Source organism: Coffea arabica, chromosome 2e, assembly GCF_036785885.1.
Source record: "Coffea arabica cultivar ET-39 chromosome 2e, Coffea Arabica ET-39 HiFi, whole genome shotgun sequence".
NCBI classification, from domain to species: domain Eukaryota; kingdom Viridiplantae; phylum Streptophyta; class Magnoliopsida; order Gentianales; family Rubiaceae; genus Coffea; species Coffea arabica.
This window is the reverse complement of record NC_092313.1, coordinates 74,909,339-74,930,447: the sequence shown is the minus strand read 5'-3', so window position 1 is coordinate 74,930,447 and position 21,109 is coordinate 74,909,339. Positions and strand designations below refer to the sequence as shown.

The window sequence follows — 21,109 nt, the reverse complement described above, 5'->3', positions numbered from 1 at the left end:
CAACGGCCGTACGTTGCATCACATGTCGCTAAGTCACCTGATTGGATCTCCCCAAGAAGAAATATCATCTGATTGGAAGGTGCAACATTGTATAATCCCATCCTATTTCACCTTAACACAGCTCTTACCCAAATAATGGGTCTCTTTGGTAACTAGGCCCTTGTGGGGTTGCCATCCCACATCGGTTCTGGGGGGGTTAGGTTTGGGTTTATAAGTCCCCAAGAGAATCTCAAGAGTTGCCGGCTTTTGAGATTTCTTCTGGAAGTTAGATTTATAAAAATCGAATTTCTAACTTCGGTTAGAAAAGGTTAAGAGTGGTAACTGGGCCCACTAATGCTTGTTACACGTACAAGTGTCACGTGTCCAGTTAATAGACAGCATGAGCGATACGGTTAAGCTCTGATTCACTCAACTAATGAAAACAGAAATAAGAAAATCCACCCAAAAAGATTTGTAAGCACTAATTAGCTCCTAGTCAATCCTATCTATGTTGACTGTTTTTTAAGTTAATTGGATGTATATGGATTACATGGATAATCCATTTAAATCCATCAACATAATTGGATTTAAATGGTTATCTATTTAAAACCATTGAATTTATATGGATCATCCAAATCCATTTAAAGTTGGTTTATATGGTTGGATTGGTGAATATGAATCCATTTTGCCATTTCTAGTACAAAGCATATCCTATATAAGCAAAGGAGGAAGAATCTCTCTTAACCCTTCATGGCAATGTTTTCTATATGTGTTTCATGTATTTTGCTATCATCATTCCTAGCTTGATCCCACAAGTTCAGTTACAAAAGGGTAACTACCTGAGTGATTATTTTGTGCACTTTCATGGAGTCACATGAAAAAGTTTCCTTCCCAATCAACATTTCTAAACTCTGATCGCAAATTTTGCTAACTTATGTGCACACCTGTTTCCTATTCTGTTAACAAAAGAAAAAGTACATTGATCAAACAAGCCTTTCATTCTATCAATGTCATCCAGAATAATAGCTATCTTGGATTCCTTGACATTTTCCTCCATGATCATGTCCACTAAAACTTTGCAATCTGATTGAATCTCCACTGCCTTCCAATGTGCTTCTCGAGCCATCATCATCCCCATTCTAAAAGTTGCTACTTCCTCCACTAGTGGCTCATTGGACTTTACTTCAGATTTTGCCCACGTTTTCGTTATTTTTTCGTTTCCAGTCTCTTGCCACCACTCCCAATCCACTTATGTCCATTCATTTTAAGAAGGTAGCATCTCTATTGATCTTTACTACGCCTCTACATGGTGGTTTCCAATTTGTAATAGTGTGTGAATGATTTGTTGTTCAATGTACTTTCCTCCTCCACTGTTCTAAGCTTCTATGAATTCTGTTTTAGACACAATGTTTAAGTCCAAATAGTCTCTCAAAACAAATCATCTTTATATCTTGGTAGTTATACCCTTTTCAAAATTTCAAAACCAATTAACAAAATGTTGAATACTAATTGAGGGATAATAATGGAAAAAGTTGATTTAATAGCTTTATATGTTGGCCAAATTTTACAATTTTTAGGACAATGCTACAGTGCCTATAGTTATGGTAACGATATTAGGGAAACCTACTATTATAGGTTTCTATTACCTTTAGTGACAGATCAAATCTTTTAGCGACTTTTTAAATATTATATTAAAATAATTAATATTAACTTTAGTAAGTTTTTAATTAAAACTAGTAAGTATATGCCTGAAAGATAAGTTTTAGTCAGAAATAGAAATTTACACTTTGAGTAATTTAATTTACTTATTATTTGACAAAATTTACTTTTCTTTAAATTAAACTTACTAATACTAAAAGTAAAAAATTTACATATTTAAGTAAAAAAATCACCGGTTTCTGAAAACGGTTTTGGGTTATCACATCTCTCTAAAGTTGCTTGCCTTCTTTTTATTTTCTTCTCACCTCACGATATGATGGAATAGAAATTTTTTCCTGGCAAGATTACGACAATTCTGATCGAGAATTGCCAGACGGATTCGAGAACGAAGATTCTGACTCCCACTGGATGCCGTTTAAAGGCCCTTCCAGCAAGGTATAGTTGCAAACAAAATAATTTGTTTTTTTGTTATTCCACTGAAAAATTGAGTATTCTTCTCCATATTCATTGTTCCATTTTGTTTTTGTTTTGATTTTATCGTAGTTTTAGATGACAATGAAGGAGAGGATTTTGCTGGTGAATTGAAAATTGTACCCTTCGTATTTTGTGCATCTTCTGTTCCTTCTTATTTAAGTTTTATACATCTTCTGGCAAAATTTTCCTGTTTAGTCCACACTTTCCCTCTCTCCTAGGTGATTGATCGATTTTGGATGCTAGCATATGCAGACCCAACAAATTGGTTGAGATTTTATTAAGGCTGCGGTGGTGGTATCCTGCAAGAGAGTAGATGAAAAATAGCAGCCAAGAGGTTAGACCATCATGTTTCTTGAAAATCGCCTAATTATATTGCTTTAATTTATTTATCTTTCATTTGATTTGACTGTCAATATTTTGTTGAAAAATATGTGGGAAATGACTTAGACCCTGTATGTGAAACATAGTAGTATGTCGGCATTTATGTGAAAAGTGGTTAATTTAGGAATGCATATAAGTTGTTTGGTGAAATGTCAAAAAAAAATTTGCATGATATGATTGATGTCTGTACGGGGTTAGAAAGCACCAAACAACTTGATTAATACCACAGTTGATGAATTTCAGTTATCAATTTTTTAAATTAATTTTTATTATATCTCCTCATTCCTATGTTTTAGATACTTCCAACACCGGATTCATAGACACTTATGATGCAAATTTTTAAAGATTCTAAGCAATGCAAAGTAAAGATTTTAGTACGTTGGTCTCAAAGTTATCGTTGTGTTCGTGATACTATTAGAATCCTTTGTTTTTTTTAATGTTTGAATACATGAATTTGATTCTAGCAATTCCCACCGCCATGCAAAGAATTAGCTTTGATACATCTATTTGCTCAAAATACATCGTTGAGATCGATAAGATTTAATACAAAAGGATTCGACGTGATATATATTCTAACACTGGAAAGCATTATTGTTTCTTTAAAAGTAGCAGTAAAATCACCCTTGCTTTGGGCGCCTGATGAATCATGAATTGGTCGGAGCCTACCTGAATCTAATTGTACCTACATATCACTGATCAATGACAAAAAACAATCTTGAACTATATTTGTGAACTTTGAAATTTCCCTGGTTTGAAAAACCAGCCAAACAATGTATTTCAATTGAGAATGTAAATTCGAACCTGATAGGATCATCCTATGGCCTATTGCAATCAGATTCACCGCATGGATGCAATAAGGAGTTAATGGATAGTAATTGGTTTCAGATCATTCCTCCTGGTTAGGTAATGTATAGCTTACTTTTATTTTTGTGTGAAGACATGAAATATAATTGTGCTGTATTTGCATTTGTATAGGCATTAATGTGGGCATGCAATCCTTCATTAATCCAAAGTCATCTACGAAACACTTGCTTGTTAGGAGACGAAAATATTCAGGTACATTTTTCCTTCTTCACGCCTAAGTTTTATGTCACTTATTTGCTATGATTATGTGTTGTTGTGGCCTTTTTTTAATACAAATCTTGTGATGGTTTTGTAGTGAATGAACCAGATTTCAGCCAAGACCATTAAGGAATTTTATTCTTGAGAGGGTACAAATTTTTTTGTTCGTCTTTGCTAAAAAATTTTAGGATGATTTAAGTTTCTTCGAAGGTAGTTTAATGCGTTTTGATTGTAAATCTGAACATAATCTCCTTAGTTTGCAATTTTTGGTGTTTACTTGTTTTAATGTGAATAATTTCAGATTTCTTGGAAAAAAGTTTGGTGAATGATGGCGTTTAATTTCAAGAAATGGCATTTCAGAACATTCAATTTTTCTAAGTTTCAATTGGAAGTTAACCCTTGTTTGTGGCAGTCTCAAGAAGTTAGACCTTGTACAAAAGGTTTAAGATCCAGTAATCCTGTGTACTTGAAAATCTTTATGGTTTATAACATATCAGATTTTTCAAGAACCACATCACCATTAGAAAACATATGCTAGGAAATTTTATCAAGTTTGTCATGTCAAATAACCTAGCACTGAAGTAAAGGGCAGATAGTAAGTAATTGAGAAGAAGCCATTAAAATACGATTTATAACCTCACCTTAAATGGTTTAGGCACACGGACTGCTCTAGTTTCATACATAGCATTCAAAGCTAAAGCCTCTCCCTCAAACATTGATGGTTCAACGCTCCTATTCAAATTTTGGAGTAATGTAAGAACATGAAAGCATGCATTAATCTCTTAGTTTTACAAGAAAAAATAAAAGAAATATATTTTGTTGGTCAAAAAACAAATGCAACATTCATGTTGTTTCATATTCTCTTCTTTTATCAAGTCTCAGATTCATCAATATGTTAGAAGCATACAAACTCATGCTACTTCGTATGGTATTATTACTTGTTTGATGAATCATTGAAAAGGTAGCGCTGCTGAATTGGGAGAGAGATATAGGGACTGAATTGGGAAGAATAGGGAGAGAGATATAGCTTGAGGAGGACGAAACGAAATGTTCTGGACCTGCATCATTAAGTAATAGTCCATAATAACTTTCGTTTGGTTCAAAGTACAAGTGAAAAGGAAGGAGGAGGCTACTTCTCCTTATCATCCATCCCACGCACAAATCTTACTGACAGTACATTTAGTGGAAACGGATGGCTTCATGCACCCACACTGCGACCGAAATCATGTTCATTTTGGAAATCAAATCCAGAATAAAAGAGCGAGTGAAATCAAATCCATTCCTGTATCATTCTGGAAAGACACCATGTCGCGCAGCTTGTTGAGAAGAATTTTTGCCGTGCACCTTCCATTCCCGACTCCTAACTCTACAGCCTTTCACCGCCTTCCACGACTACCATCCACCACCATCACCCCATTAAACTCCCTCTTTTCGTCCTCCCCAACTCCTCACCCCGCTTTACTCCTTCCCCGTTCCATCCAATTCCGATGGAAATCCAAACGGCTAACTGATTATTTGAAGCGAAAGGAGCTCCGATTTTTAACTAAACAATGCCGCTGCAGAGAAGACGGATGCGGGAAATCTTTTAAAACTCCCAAGCAACTGGATGATCATTATAAGCTTAAGCACAATATTGCAGAGAAGCATTTGATTCGTTGCACATGTGGGAGCCGCTTTCGCTCAGCTCAATCACTGTCCGAACACAAGATGAGTGACTGCCCGGTAAAGGGCTTTAGAGATTGGAAGCACTATCGGAAATATGCTGCAAGCAACAGACGGAAAAAATATGACGGTCCAACGGACAGAGTTAGAGGGGAAGACAAAGAGGAAGAAGAAGAAGAGGAGGAGAAGGGAGAGCCTAGAGAAAGAGAGGAGAAGCGTTTTTCGGAAGTTGAAGAAGAAGAGAAAGAAGAAGAAGAAGAAGGGAAGGGTGGATTTTACTTTAAAGGTAAATATTTTGTTATTTTCACATTTGTATATTTCATTGGGATCTATGCATAATCCGTTTCGATCTCTCTCTCGCCATCCCCCATCCCCTTCCCCTAAGGTATGGATAAGATGGTTATCAACCATCTCGACAAGCTTTTTGCTGCCACCATTGGCAATGCTAAGATCTTGGTTCTTGCTGGCAGGGCCCAACAAGAGGAATTTGATGTCGGTGCTAAGTTGTGCGTCTCTTTTGCCAGAGAGCTCCTCCAAAATGCTGAGGATCTCATCCGAATGGGTCTGGACCCCAGCACTATTTATGCAATTAACGAGGTTTCTTCCCCTGTCGCCATGTTTAATGCCTCTGCTACATGAGTTTAATCAAATTCTACGAAAAATGTGATCCATCCATCCATTTATTCATTTACTCTCCCAAATCCTAAATTTAAGATCCAAATATTTTTTTTTTCAAAAAATACAGATCCCCAAAGTTCTATCCTTAAATCACCTAAAACCTTTTAGTAATAACAAATGCTTGTACTATACTCTATTTTAGTTCTTCATAAAATTAGTTTAGTTCCAAGAAAATTTAACTGCTGTGGTCAGTTTAAACCTTTCATCATTACTTTAAGTATCATTTTGTAAAGTAATGAACAATTAAGAATTTCGCTACATTTTTATAACTTTTGGGTGAATTGAATACGGCTTTACAGTGAAAAAAAGTTTACGTTTCCAATTTTTTACACTCCTGTTCAAGAGGGATGCCTTGAATAAAAGTGGAGTTCTAATAAGAAATCTTATGTTATTTAACAAGTAAAATATTTTCATCATATGTGCACATAGTACTTAAAAATGCATGAAATTCCTTATTATACTATTGATATACAAGCTACATTATATTACTTAGTAAATTAGGTGTCCTTTTTTTTTGGATAGTTGGGTTGGGTGATAAGGGGAGAGGGATTGTAAGTATGAGAATTTGAATTCAAAACCTTCAAATTATTAAAAAAAAAGAAGAAGGTGTCATTTACGTTTCTTAACCAATATTGCGGGGTACTCGTTAGAAAAATTCTTTTTATAAATAAAAGAAATAAAAAAAATATTTTAACTGGACCCACCAAAACCCATCAACGGCCGTACGTTGCATCACATGTCGCTAAGTCACCTGATTGGATCTCCCCAAGAAGAAATATCATCTGATTGGAAGGTGCAACATTGTATAATCCCATCCTATTTCACCTTAACACAGCTCTTACCCAAATAATGGGTCTCTTTGGTAACTAGGCCCTTGTGGGGTTGCCATCCCACATCGGTTCTGGGGGGGTTAGGTTTGGGTTTATAAGTCCCCAAGAGAATCTCAAGAGTTGCCGGCTTTTGAGATTTCTTCTGGAAGTTAGATTTATAAAAATCGAATTTCTAACTTCGGTTAGAAAAGGTTAAGAGTGGTAACTGGGCCCACTAATGCTTGTTACACGTACAAGTGTCACGTGTCCAGTTAATAGACAGCATGAGCGATACGGTTAAGCTCTGATTCACTCAACTAATGAAAACAGAAATAAGAAAATCCACCCAAAAAGATTTGTAAGCACTAATTAGCTCCTAGTCAATCCTATCTATGTTGACTGTTTTTTAAGTTAATTGGATGTATATGGATTACATGGATAATCCATTTAAATCCATCAACATAATTGGATTTAAATGGTTATCTATTTAAAACCATTGAATTTATATGGATCATCCAAATCCATTTAAAGTTGGTTTATATGGTTGGATTGGTGAATATGAATCCATTTTGCCATTTCTAGTACAAAGCATATCCTATATAAGCAAAGGAGGAAGAATCTCTCTTAACCCTTCATGGCAATGTTTTCTATATGTGTTTCATGTATTTTGCTATCATCATTCCTAGCTTGATCCCACAAGTTCAGTTACAAAAGGGTAACTACCTGAGTGATTATTTTGTGCACTTTCATGGAGTCACATGAAAAAGTTTCCTTCCCAATCAACATTTCTAAACTCTGATCGCAAATTTTGCTAACTTATGTGCACACCTGTTTCCTATTCTGTTAACAAAAGAAAAAGTACATTGATCAAACAAGCCTTTCATTCTATCAATGTCATCCAGAATAATAGCTATCTTGGATTCCTTGACATTTTCCTCCATGATCATGTCCACTAAAACTTTGCAATCTGATTGAATCTCCACTGCCTTCCAATGTGCTTCTCGAGCCATCATCATCCCCATTCTAAAAGTTGCTACTTCCTCCACTAGTGGCTCATTGGACTTTACTTCAGATTTTGCCCACGTTTTCGTTATTTTTTCGTTTCCAGTCTCTTGCCACCACTCCCAATCCACTTATGTCCATTCATTTTAAGAAGGTAGCATCTCTATTGATCTTTACTACGCCTCTACATGGTGGTTTCCAATTTGTAATAGTGTGTGAATGATTTGTTGTTCAATGTACTTTCCTCCTCCACTGTTCTAAGCTTCTATGAATTCTGTTTTAGACACAATGTTTAAGTCCAAATAGTCTCTCAAAACAAATCATCTTTATATCTTGGTAGTTATACCCTTTTCAAAATTTCAAAACCAATTAACAAAATGTTGAATACTAATTGAGGGATAATAATGGAAAAAGTTGATTTAATAGCTTTATATGTTGGCCAAATTTTACAATTTTTAGGACAATGCTACAGTGCCTATAGTTATGGTAACGATATTAGGGAAACCTACTATTATAGGTTTCTATTACCTTTAGTGACAGATCAAATCTTTTAGCGACTTTTTAAATATTATATTAAAATAATTAATATTAACTTTAGTAAGTTTTTAATTAAAACTAGTAAGTATATGCCTGAAAGATAAGTTTTAGTCAGAAATAGAAATTTACACTTTGAGTAATTTAATTTACTTATTATTTGACAAAATTTACTTTTCTTTAAATTAAACTTACTAATACTAAAAGTAAAAAATTTACATATTTAAGTAAAAAAATCACCGGTTTCTGAAAACGGTTTTGGGTTATCACATCTCTCTAAAGTTGCTTGCCTTCTTTTTATTTTCTTCTCACCTCACGATATGATGGAATAGAAATTTTTTCCTGGCAAGATTACGACAATTCTGATCGAGAATTGCCAGACGGATTCGAGAACGAAGATTCTGACTCCCACTGGATGCCGTTTAAAGGCCCTTCCAGCAAGGTATAGTTGCAAACAAAATAATTTGTTTTTTTGTTATTCCACTGAAAAATTGAGTATTCTTCTCCATATTCATTGTTCCATTTTGTTTTTGTTTTGATTTTATCGTAGTTTTAGATGACAATGAAGGAGAGGATTTTGCTGGTGAATTGAAAATTGTACCCTTCGTATTTTGTGCATCTTCTGTTCCTTCTTATTTAAGTTTTATACATCTTCTGGCAAAATTTTCCTGTTTAGTCCACACTTTCCCTCTCTCCTAGGTGATTGATCGATTTTGGATGCTAGCATATGCAGACCCAACAAATTGGTTGAGATTTTATTAAGGCTGCGGTGGTGGTATCCTGCAAGAGAGTAGATGAAAAATAGCAGCCAAGAGGTTAGACCATCATGTTTCTTGAAAATCGCCTAATTATATTGCTTTAATTTATTTATCTTTCATTTGATTTGACTGTCAATATTTTGTTGAAAAATATGTGGGAAATGACTTAGACCCTGTATGTGAAACATAGTAGTATGTCGGCATTTATGTGAAAAGTGGTTAATTTAGGAATGCATATAAGTTGTTTGGTGAAATGTCAAAAAAAAATTTGCATGATATGATTGATGTCTGTACGGGGTTAGAAAGCACCAAACAACTTGATTAATACCACAGTTGATGAATTTCAGTTATCAATTTTTTAAATTAATTTTTATTATATCTCCTCATTCCTATGTTTTAGATACTTCCAACACCGGATTCATAGACACTTATGATGCAAATTTTTAAAGATTCTAAGCAATGCAAAGTAAAGATTTTAGTACGTTGGTCTCAAAGTTATCGTTGTGTTCGTGATACTATTAGAATCCTTTGTTTTTTTTAATGTTTGAATACATGAATTTGATTCTAGCAATTCCCACCGCCATGCAAAGAATTAGCTTTGATACATCTATTTGCTCAAAATACATCGTTGAGATCGATAAGATTTAATACAAAAGGATTCGACGTGATATATATTCTAACACTGGAAAGCATTATTGTTTCTTTAAAAGTAGCAGTAAAATCACCCTTGCTTTGGGCGCCTGATGAATCATGAATTGGTCGGAGCCTACCTGAATCTAATTGTACCTACATATCACTGATCAATGACAAAAAACAATCTTGAACTATATTTGTGAACTTTGAAATTTCCCTGGTTTGAAAAACCAGCCAAACAATGTATTTCAATTGAGAATGTAAATTCGAACCTGATAGGATCATCCTATGGCCTATTGCAATCAGATTCACCGCATGGATGCAATAAGGAGTTAATGGATAGTAATTGGTTTCAGATCATTCCTCCTGGTTAGGTAATGTATAGCTTACTTTTATTTTTGTGTGAAGACATGAAATATAATTGTGCTGTATTTGCATTTGTATAGGCATTAATGTGGGCATGCAATCCTTCATTAATCCAAAGTCATCTACGAAACACTTGCTTGTTAGGAGACGAAAATATTCAGGTACATTTTTCCTTCTTCACGCCTAAGTTTTATGTCACTTATTTGCTATGATTATGTGTTGTTGTGGCCTTTTTTTAATACAAATCTTGTGATGGTTTTGTAGTGAATGAACCAGATTTCAGCCAAGACCATTAAGGAATTTTATTCTTGAGAGGGTACAAATTTTTTTGTTCGTCTTTGCTAAAAAATTTTAGGATGATTTAAGTTTCTTCGAAGGTAGTTTAATGCGTTTTGATTGTAAATCTGAACATAATCTCCTTAGTTTGCAATTTTTGGTGTTTACTTGTTTTAATGTGAATAATTTCAGATTTCTTGGAAAAAAGTTTGGTGAATGATGGCGTTTAATTTCAAGAAATGGCATTTCAGAACATTCAATTTTTCTAAGTTTCAATTGGAAGTTAACCCTTGTTTGTGGCAGTCTCAAGAAGTTAGACCTTGTACAAAAGGTTTAAGATCCAGTAATCCTGTGTACTTGAAAATCTTTATGGTTTATAACATATCAGATTTTTCAAGAACCACATCACCATTAGAAAACATATGCTAGGAAATTTTATCAAGTTTGTCATGTCAAATAACCTAGCACTGAAGTAAAGGGCAGATAGTAAGTAATTGAGAAGAAGCCATTAAAATACGATTTATAACCTCACCTTAAATGGTTTAGGCACACGGACTGCTCTAGTTTCATACATAGCATTCAAAGCTAAAGCCTCTCCCTCAAACATTGATGGTTCAACGCTCCTATTCAAATTTTGGAGTAATGTAAGAACATGAAAGCATGCATTAATCTCTTAGTTTTACAAGAAAAAATAAAAGAAATATATTTTGTTGGTCAAAAAACAAATGCAACATTCATGTTGTTTCATATTCTCTTCTTTTATCAAGTCTCAGATTCATCAATATGTTAGAAGCATACAAACTCATGCTACTTCGTATGGTATTATTACTTGTTTGATGAATCATTGAAAAGGTAGCGCTGCTGAATTGGGAGAGAGATATAGGGACTGAATTGGGAAGAATAGGGAGAGAGATATAGCTTGAGGAGGACGAAACGAAATGTTCTGGACCTGCATCATTAAGTAATAGTCCATAATAACTTTCGTTTGGTTCAAAGTACAAGTGAAAAGGAAGGAGGAGGCTACTTCTCCTTATCATCCATCCCACGCACAAATCTTACTGACAGTACATTTAGTGGAAACGGATGGCTTCATGCACCCACACTGCGACCGAAATCATGTTCATTTTGGAAATCAAATCCAGAATAAAAGAGCGAGTGAAATCAAATCCATTCCTGTATCATTCTGGAAAGACACCATGTCACGCAGCTTGTTGAGAAGAATTTTTGCCGTGCACCTTCCATTCCCGACTCCTAACTCTACCGCCTTTCACCGCCTTCCACCACTACCATCCACCACCATCACCCCATTAAACTCCCTCTTTTCGTCCTCCCCAACTCCTCACCCCGCTTTACTCCTTCCCCGTTCCATCCAATTCCGATGGAAATCCAAACGGCTAACTGATTATTTGAAGCGAAAGGAGCTCCGATTTTTAACTAAACAATGCCGCTGCAGAGAAGACGGATGCGGGAAATCTTTTAAAACTCCCAAGCAACTGGATGATCATTATAAGCTTAAGCACAATATTGCAGAGAAGCATTTGATTCGTTGCACATGTGGGAGCCGCTTTCGCTCAGCTCAATCACTGTCCGAACACAAGATGAGTGACTGCCCGGTAAAGGGCTTTAGAGATTGGAAGCACTATCGGAAATATGCTGCAAGCAACAGACGGAAAAAATATGACGGTCCAACGGACAGAGTTAGAGGGGAAGACAAAGAGGAAGAAGAAGAAGAGGAGGAGAAGGGAGAGCCTAGAGAAAGAGAGGAGAAGCGTTTTTCGGAAGTTGAAGAAGAAGAGAAAGAAGAAGAAGAAGAAGGGAATGGTGGATTTTACTTTAAAGGTAAATATTTTGTTATTTTCACATTTGTATATTTCATTGGGATCTGTGCATAATCCGTTTCGATCTCTCTCTCGCCATCCCCCATCCCCTTCCCCTAAGGTATGGATAAGATGGTTATCAACCATCTCGACAAGCTTTTTGCTGCCACCATTGGCAATGCTAAGATCTTGGTTCTTGCTGGCAGGGCCCAACAAGAGGAATTTGATGTCGGTGCTAAGTTGTGCGTCTCTTTTGCCAGAGAGCTCCTCCAAAATGCTGAGGATCTCATCCGAATGGGTCTGGACCCCAGCACTATTTATGCAATTAACGAGGTTTCTTCCCCTGTCGCCATGTTTAATGCCTCTGCTACATGAGTTTAATCAAATTCTACGAAAAATGTGATCCATCCATCCATTTATTCATTTACTCTCCCAAATCCTAAATTTAAGATCCAAATATTTTTTTTTTCAAAAAATACAGATCCCCAAAGTTCTATCCTTAAATCACCTAAAACCTTTTAGTAATAACAAATGCTTGTACTATACTCTATTTTAGTTCTTCATAAAATTAGTTTAGTTCCAAGAAAATTTAACTGCTGTGGTCAGTTTAAACCTTTCATCATTACTTTAAGTATCATTTTGTAAAGTAATGAACAATTAAGAATTTCGCTACATTTTTATAACTTTTGGGTGAATTGAATACGGTTTTACAGTGAAAAAAAGTTTACGTTTCCAATTTTTTACACTCCTGTTCAAGAGGGATGCCTTGAATAAAAGTGGAGTTCTAATAAGAAATCTTATGTTATTTAACAAGTAAAATATTTTCATCATATGTGCACATAGTACTTAAAAATGCATGAAATTCCTTATTATACTATTGATATACAAGCTACATTATATTACTTAGTAAATTAGGTGTCCTTTTTTTTTGGATAGTTGGGTTGGGTGATAAGGGGAGAGGGATTGTAAGTATGAGAATTTGAATTCAAAACCTTCAAATTATTAAAAAAAAAGAAGAAGGTGTCATTTACGTTTCTTAACCAATATTGCGGGGTACTCGTTAGAAAAATTCTTTTTATAAATAAAAGAAATAAAAAAAATATTTTAACTGGACCCACCAAAACCCATCAACGGCCGTACGTTGCATCACATGTCGCTAAGTCACCTGATTGGATCTCCCCAAGAAGAAATATCATCTGATTGGAAGGTGCAACATTGTATAATCCCATCCTATTTCACCTTAACACAGCTCTTACCCAAATAATGGGTCTCTTTGGTAACTAGGCCCTTGTGGGGTTGCCATCCCACATCGGTTCTGGGGGGGTTAGGTTTGGGTTTATAAGTCCCCAAGAGAATCTCAAGAGTTGCCGGCTTTTGAGATTTCTTCTGGAAGTTAGATTTATAAAAATCGAATTTCTAACTTCGGTTAGAAAAGGTTAAGAGTGGTAACTGGGCCCACTAATGCTTGTTACACGTACAAGTGTCACGTGTCCAGTTAATAGACAGCATGAGCGATACGGTTAAGCTCTGATTCACTCAACTAATGAAAACAGAAATAAGAAAATCCACCCAAAAAGATTTGTAAGCACTAATTAGCTCCTAGTCAATCCTATCTATGTTGACTGTTTTTTAAGTTAATTGGATGTATATGGATTACATGGATAATCCATTTAAATCCATCAACATAATTGGATTTAAATGGTTATCTATTTAAAACCATTGAATTTATATGGATCATCCAAATCCATTTAAAGTTGGTTTATATGGTTGGATTGGTGAATATGAATCCATTTTGCCATTTCTAGTACAAAGCATATCCTATATAAGCAAAGGAGGAAGAATCTCTCTTAACCCTTCATGGCAATGTTTTCTATATGTGTTTCATGTATTTTGCTATCATCATTCCTAGCTTGATCCCACAAGTTCAGTTACAAAAGGGTAACTACCTGAGTGATTATTTTGTGCACTTTCATGGAGTCACATGAAAAAGTTTCCTTCCCAATCAACATTTCTAAACTCTGATCGCAAATTTTGCTAACTTATGTGCACACCTGTTTCCTATTCTATTAACAAAAGAAAAAGTACATTGATCAAACAAGCCTTTCATTCTATCAATGTCATCCAGAATAATAGCTATCTTGGATTCCTTGACATTTTCCTCCATGATCATGTCCACTAAAACTTTGCAATCTGATTGAATCTCCACTGCCTTCCAATGTGCTTCTCGAGCCATCATCATCCCCATTCTAAAAGTTGCTACTTCCTCCACTAGTGGCTCATTGGACTTTACTTCAGATTTTGCCCACGTTTTCGTTATTTTTTCGTTTCCAGTCTCTTGCCACCACTCCCAATCCACTTATGTCCATTCATTTTAAGAAGGTAGCATCTCTATTGATCTTTACTACGCCTCTACATGGTGGTTTCCAATTTGTAATAGTGTGTGAATGATTTGTTGTTCAATGTACTTTCCTCCTCCACTGTTCTAAGCTTCTATGAATTCTGTTTTAGACACAATGTTTAAGTCCAAATAGTCTCTCAAAACAAATCATCTTTATATCTTGGTAGTTATACCCTTTTCAAAATTTCAAAACCAATTAACAAAATGTTGAATACTAATTGAGGGATAATAATGGAAAAAGTTGATTTAATAGCTTTATATGTTGGCCAAATTTTACAATTTTTAGGACAATGCTACAGTGCCTATAGTTATGGTAACGATATTAGGGAAACCTACTATTATAGGTTTCTATTACCTTTAGTGACAGATCAAATCTTTTAGCGACTTTTTAAATATTATATTAAAATAATTAATATTAACTTTAGTAAGTTTTTAATTAAAACTAGTAAGTATATGCCTGAAAGATAAGTTTTAGTCAGAAATAGAAATTTACACTTTGAGTAATTTAATTTACTTATTATTTGACAAAATTTACTTTTCTTTAAATTAAACTTACTAATACTAAAAGTAAAAAATTTACATATTTAAGTAAAAAAATCACCGGTTTCTGAAAACGGTTTTGGGTTATCACATCTCTCTAAAGTTGCTTGCCTTCTTTTTATTTTCTTCTCACCTCACGATATGATGGAATAGAAATTTTTTCCTGGCAAGATTACGACAATTCTGATCGAGAATTGCCAGACGGATTCGAGAACGAAGATTCTGACTCCCACTGGATGCCGTTTAAAGGCCCTTCCAGCAAGGTATAGTTGCAAACAAAATAATTTGTTTTTTTGTTATTCCACTGAAAAATTGAGTATTCTTCTCCATATTCATTGTTCCATTTTGTTTTTGTTTTGATTTTATCGTAGTTTTAGATGACAATGAAGGAGAGGATTTTGCTGGTGAATTGAAAATTGTACCCTTCGTATTTTGTGCATCTTCTGTTCCTTCTTATTTAAGTTTTATACATCTTCTGGCAAAATTTTCCTGTTTAGTCCACACTTTCCCTCTCTCCTAGGTGATTGATCGATTTTGGATGCTAGCATATGCAGACCCAACAAATTGGTTGAGATTTTATTAAGGCTGCGGTGGTGGTATCCTGCAAGAGAGTAGATGAAAAATAGCAGCCAAGAGGTTAGACCATCATGTTTCTTGAAAATCGCCTAATTATATTGCTTTAATTTATTTATCTTTCATTTGATTTGACTGTCAATATTTTGTTGAAAAATATGTGGGAAATGACTTAGACCCTGTATGTGAAACATAGTAGTATGTCGGCATTTATGTGAAAAGTGGTTAATTTAGGAATGCATATAAGTTGTTTGGTGAAATGTCAAAAAAAAATTTGCATGATATGATTGATGTCTGTACGGGGTTAGAAAGCACCAAACAACTTGATTAATACCACAGTTGATGAATTTCAGTTATCAATTTTTTAAATTAATTTTTATTATATCTCCTCATTCCTATGTTTTAGATACTTCCAACACCGGATTCATAGACACTTATGATGCAAATTTTTAAAGATTCTAAGCAATGCAAAGTAAAGATTTTAGTACGTTGGTCTCAAAGTTATCGTTGTGTTCGTGATACTATTAGAATCCTTTGTTTTTTTTAATGTTTGAATACATGAATTTGATTCTAGCAATTCCCACCGCCATGCAAAGAATTAGCTTTGATACATCTATTTGCTCAAAATACATCGTTGAGATCGATAAGATTTAATACAAAAGGATTCGACGTGATATATATTCTAACACTGGAAAGCATTATTGTTTCTTTAAAAGTAGCAGTAAAATCACCCTTGCTTTGGGCGCCTGATGAATCATGAATTGGTCGGAGCCTACCTGAATCTAATTGTACCTACATATCACTGATCAATGACAAAAAACAATCTTGAACTATATTTGTGAACTTTGAAATTTCCCTGGTTTGAAAAACCAGCCAAACAATGTATTTCAATTGAGAATGTAAATTCGAACCTGATAGGATCATCCTATGGCCTATTGCAATCATATTCACCGCATGGATGCAATAAGGAGTTAATGGATAGTAATTGGTTTCAGATCATTCCTCCTGGTTAGGTAATGTATAGCTTACTTTTATTTTTGTGTGAAGACATGAAATATAATTGTGCTGTATTTGCATTTGTATAGGCATTAATGTGGGCATGCAATCCTTCATTAATCCAAAGTCATCTACGAAACACTTGCTTGTTAGGAGACGAAAATATTCAGGTACATTTTTCCTTCTTCACGCCTAAGTTTTATGTCACTTATTTGCTATGATTATGTGTTGTTGTGGCCTTTTTTTAATACAAATCTTGTGATGGTTTTGTAGTGAATGAACCAGATTTCAGCCAAGACCATTAAGGAATTTTATTCTTGAGAGGGTACAAATTTTTTTGTTCGTCTTTGCTAAAAAATTTTAGGATGATTTAAGTTTCTTCGAAGGTAGTTTAATGCGTTTTGATTGTAAATCTGAACATAATCTCCTTAGTTTGCAATTTTTGGTGTTTACTTGTTTTAATGTGAATAATTTCAGCTTTCTTGGAAAAAAGTTTGGTGAATGATGGCGTTTAATTTCAAGAAATGGCATTTCAGAACATTCAATTTTTCTAAGTTTCAATTGGAAGTTAACCCTTGTTTGTGGCAGTCTCAAGAAGTTAGACCTTGTACAAAAGGTTTAAGATCCAGTAATCCTGTGTACTTGAAAATCTTTATGGTTTATAACATATCAGATTTTTCAAGAACCACATCACCATTAGAAAACATATGCTAGGAAATTTTATCAAGTTTGTCATGTCAAATAACCTAGCACTGAAGTAAAGGGCAGATAGTAAGTAATTGAGAAGAAGCCATTAAAATACGATTTATAACCTCACCTTAAATGGTTTAGGCACACGGACTGCTCTAGTTTCATACATAGCATTCAAAGCTAAAGCCTCTCCCTCAAACATTGATGGTTCAACGCTCCTATTCAAATTTTGGAGTAATGTAAGAACATGAAAGCATGCATTAATCTCTTAGTTTTACAAGAAAAAATAAAAGAAATATATTTTGTTGGTCAAAAAACAAATGCAACATTCATGTTGTTTCATATTCTCTTCTTTTATCAAGTCTCAGATTCATCAATATGTTAGAAGCATACAAACTCATGCTACTTCGTATGGTATTATTACTTGTTTGATGAATCATTGAAAAGGTAGCGCTGCTGAATTGGGAGAGAGATATAGGGACTGAATTGGGAAGAATAGGGAGAGAGATATAGCTTGAGGAGGACGAAACGAAATGTTCTGGACCTGCATCATTAAGTAATAGTCCATAATAACTTTCGTTTGGTTCAAAGTACAAGTGAAAAGGAAGGAGGAGGCTACTTCTCCTTATCATCCATCCCACGCACAAATCTTACTGACAGTACATTTAGTGGAAACGGATGGCTTCATGCACCCACACTGCGACCGAAATCATGTTCATTTTGGAAATCAAATCCAGAATAAAAGAGCGAGTGAAATCAAATCCATTCCTGTATCATTCTGGAAAGACACCATGTCACGCAGCTTGTTGAGAAGAATTTTTGCCGTGCACCTTCCATTCCCGACTCCTAACTCTACCGCCTTTCACCGCCTTCCACCACTACCATCCACCACCATCACCCCATTAAACTCCCTCTTTTCGTCCTCCCCAACTCCTCACCCCGCTTTACTCCTTCCCCGTTCCATCCAATTCCGATGGAAATCCAAACGGCTAACTGATTATTTGAAGCGAAAGGAGCTCCGATTTTTAACTAAACAATGCCGCTGCAGAGAAGACGGATGCGGAAAATCTTTTAAAACTCCCAAGCAACTGGATGATCATTATAAGCTTAAGCACAATATTGCAGAGAAGCATTTGATTCGTTGCACATGTGGGAGCCGCTTTCGCTCAGCTCAATCACTGTCCGAACACAAGATGAGTGACTGCCCGGTAAAGGGCTTTAGAGATTGGAAGCACTATCGGAAATATGCTGCAAGCAACAGACGGAAAAAATATGACGGTCCAACGGACAGAGTTAGAGGGGAAGACAAAGAGGAAGAAGAAGAAGAGGAGGAGAAGGGAAAGCCTAGAGAAAGAGAGGAGAAGCGTTTTTCGGAAGTTGAAGAAGAAGAGAAAGAAGAAGAAGAAGAAGGGAATGGTGGATTTTACTTTAAAGGTAAATATTTTGTTATTTTCACATTTGTATATTTCATTGGGATCTGTGCATAATCCGTTTCGATCTCTCTCTCGCCATCCCCCATCCCCTTCCCCTAAGGTATGGATAAGATGGTTATCAACCATCTCGACAAGTTTTTTGCTGCCACCATTGGCAATGCTAAGATCTTGGTTCTTGCTGGCAGGGCCCAACAAGAGGAATTTGATGTCGGTGCTAAGTTGTGCGTCTCTTTTGCCAGAGAGCTCCTCCAAAATGCTGAGGATCTCATCCGAATGGGTCTGGACCCCAGCACTATTTATGCAATTAACGAGGTTTCTTCCCCTGCCGCCATGTTTAATGCCTCTGCTACATGAGTTTAATCAAATTCTACGAAAAATGTGATCCATCCATCCATTTATTCATTTACTCTCCCAAATCCTAAATTTAAGATCCAAATATTTTTTTTTTCAAAAAATACAGATCCCCAAAGTTCTATCCTTAAATCACCTAAAACCTTTTAGTAATAACAAATGCTTGTACTATACTCTATTTTAGTTCTTCATAAAATTAGTTTAGTTCCAAGAAAATTTAACTGCTGTGGTCAGTTCAAACCTTTCATCATTACTTTAAGTATCATTTTGTAAAGTAATGAACAATTAGGAATTTCGCTACATTTTTATAACTTTTGGGTGAATTGAATACGGCTTTACAGTGGAAAAAAGTTTACGTTTCCAATTTTTTACACTCCTGTTCAAGAGGGATGCCTTGAATAAAAGTGGAGTTCTAATAAGAAATCTTATGTTATTTAACAAGTAAAATATTTTTATCATATGTGCACATAGTACTTAAAAATGCATGAAACTCCTTATTATACTATTGATATACAAGTTACATAATATTACTTAGTAAATTAGGTGTCCTTTTTTTTGGATAGTTGGGTTGGGTGATAAGGGGAGAGGGATTGTAAGTATGAGAATTTGAATTCAAAACCTTCAACTTATTAAAAAAAAGAAGAAGGTGTCATTTACGTTTCTTAACCAATATTGCGGGGTACTCGTTAGAAAAATTCTTTTTATAAATAAAAGAAATAAAAAAATATTTTAACTGGACCCACCAAAACCCATCAACGGCCGTATGTTGCATCACATGTCGCTAAGTCACCTGATTGGATCTCCCCAAGAAGAAATATCATCTGATTGGAAGGTGCAACATTGTATAATCCCATCCTATTTCACCTTAACACAGCTCTTACCCAAATAATGGGTCTCTTTGGTAACTAGGCCCTTGTGGGGTCGCCATCCCACATCGGTTCCGGGGGGGTTAGGTTTGGGTTTATAAGTCCTCAAGAGGACCTCAAGAGTTGCCGGCTTTTGAGATTTCTTCTGGAAGTTAGATTTATAAAAATCGAATGTCTAACTTCTGTTAGAAAAGGTTAAGAGTGGTAACTGGGCCCACTAATGCTTGTTACACGTACAAGTGTCACGTGTCCAGTTAATAGACAGCATGAGCGTTACGGTTAAGCTCTGATTCACTCAACTAATGAAAACAGAAATAAGAAAATCCATCCAAAAAGATTTGTAAGCACTAATTAGCTCCTAGTCAATCCTATCTATGTTGACTGTTTTTTAAGTTAAATGGATGTATATGGATTATATGGATAATCCATTTAAATCCAATTATGTTAATTGGATTTAAATGGTTATCCATTTAAAACCATTGAATTTATATGGATCATCCAAATCCATTTAAAGTTGGTTTATATGGATGGATTGGTGGATATGAATCCATTTTGTCACTTCTAATTCTTACCTTTCGGGTTCCTTCATTATCTATAAATTGTGATTTTTTGATGTTGGTTATTTTTTTTTTTTTGGATTACTTCTTCAGATGTACGGTGAAGGAATTGATTGAGTGCCAATTCTTAATTAGATGTGACCTTGATGAAAAAAAAAATTGACTTTATTTTTTTTACTGAATAATTAATTACGGGCGATAAACACCCTTATCTAATCGCCATTGTTCTCCCAAAATAGAAAAAGAAAATGAAAAAAAAAGATACGAGCAAGAAAGAAATTTCATTCTTTGGATTCTTCTGATTATTCAGGAAAAATAAAACTAAAGTATTACATTATACTTAAAAGAATCTCAACCACCACCAACCCGTGATTACATATTAACAAAACCAAATCCAATAAAAATCATCCAAATGCAGAACTTTGTAGAAGTTAAAAAAAGTTTTTCCAACACTTCTATCATCGATTCTTGATATAAAAAAAAAATCCTTCTAATTATTAATGCTAACAAGGCTATATTTAGTCTCTTGACAAAAACGAAGACACAAGCATGGTCTTTATCTGAAAAGATCTTGATCTACATCCTCCTTATCTTGATATCTTTGTTTTTTCATCA

The 21,109-nt window shown here is 34.9% G+C and overlaps 3 long non-coding RNA genes across 6 annotated transcripts; all 3 read left to right on the top strand.

Annotated features, from left to right (window-relative positions):
- Positions 1-1,892: 1,892 nt before the first annotated feature.
- Positions 1,893-5,846, top strand: LOC140037094 (uncharacterized). 2 transcript variants are annotated; one of them, XR_011841056.1, is made up of 6 exons: positions 1,893-2,073; positions 2,182-2,214; positions 2,331-2,446; positions 3,469-3,549; positions 3,653-5,503; positions 5,688-5,846. It is a non-coding gene; the product is annotated as an uncharacterized lncRNA (long non-coding RNA). The 2 variants fall into 2 exon arrangements; XR_011841055.1 differs by having other exon boundaries at positions 2,182-2,446.
- A 2,655-nt stretch (positions 5,847-8,501) lies between these two features.
- Positions 8,502-10,676, top strand: LOC140037093 (uncharacterized). 2 transcript variants are annotated; one of them, XR_011841054.1, is made up of 5 exons: positions 8,502-8,682; positions 8,791-8,823; positions 8,940-9,055; positions 10,078-10,158; positions 10,262-10,676. It is a non-coding gene; the product is annotated as an uncharacterized lncRNA (long non-coding RNA). The 2 variants fall into 2 exon arrangements; XR_011841053.1 differs by having other exon boundaries at positions 8,791-9,055.
- Positions 10,677-15,110: 4,434 nt separating this feature from the next.
- LOC140037092 (uncharacterized) lies at positions 15,111-17,285 on the top strand. 2 transcript variants are annotated; one of them, XR_011841051.1, is made up of 5 exons: positions 15,111-15,291; positions 15,400-15,432; positions 15,549-15,664; positions 16,687-16,767; positions 16,871-17,285. It is a non-coding gene; the product is annotated as an uncharacterized lncRNA (long non-coding RNA). The 2 variants fall into 2 exon arrangements; XR_011841052.1 differs by having other exon boundaries at positions 15,400-15,664.
- The last annotated feature ends 3,824 nt before the right edge of the window (positions 17,286-21,109 follow it).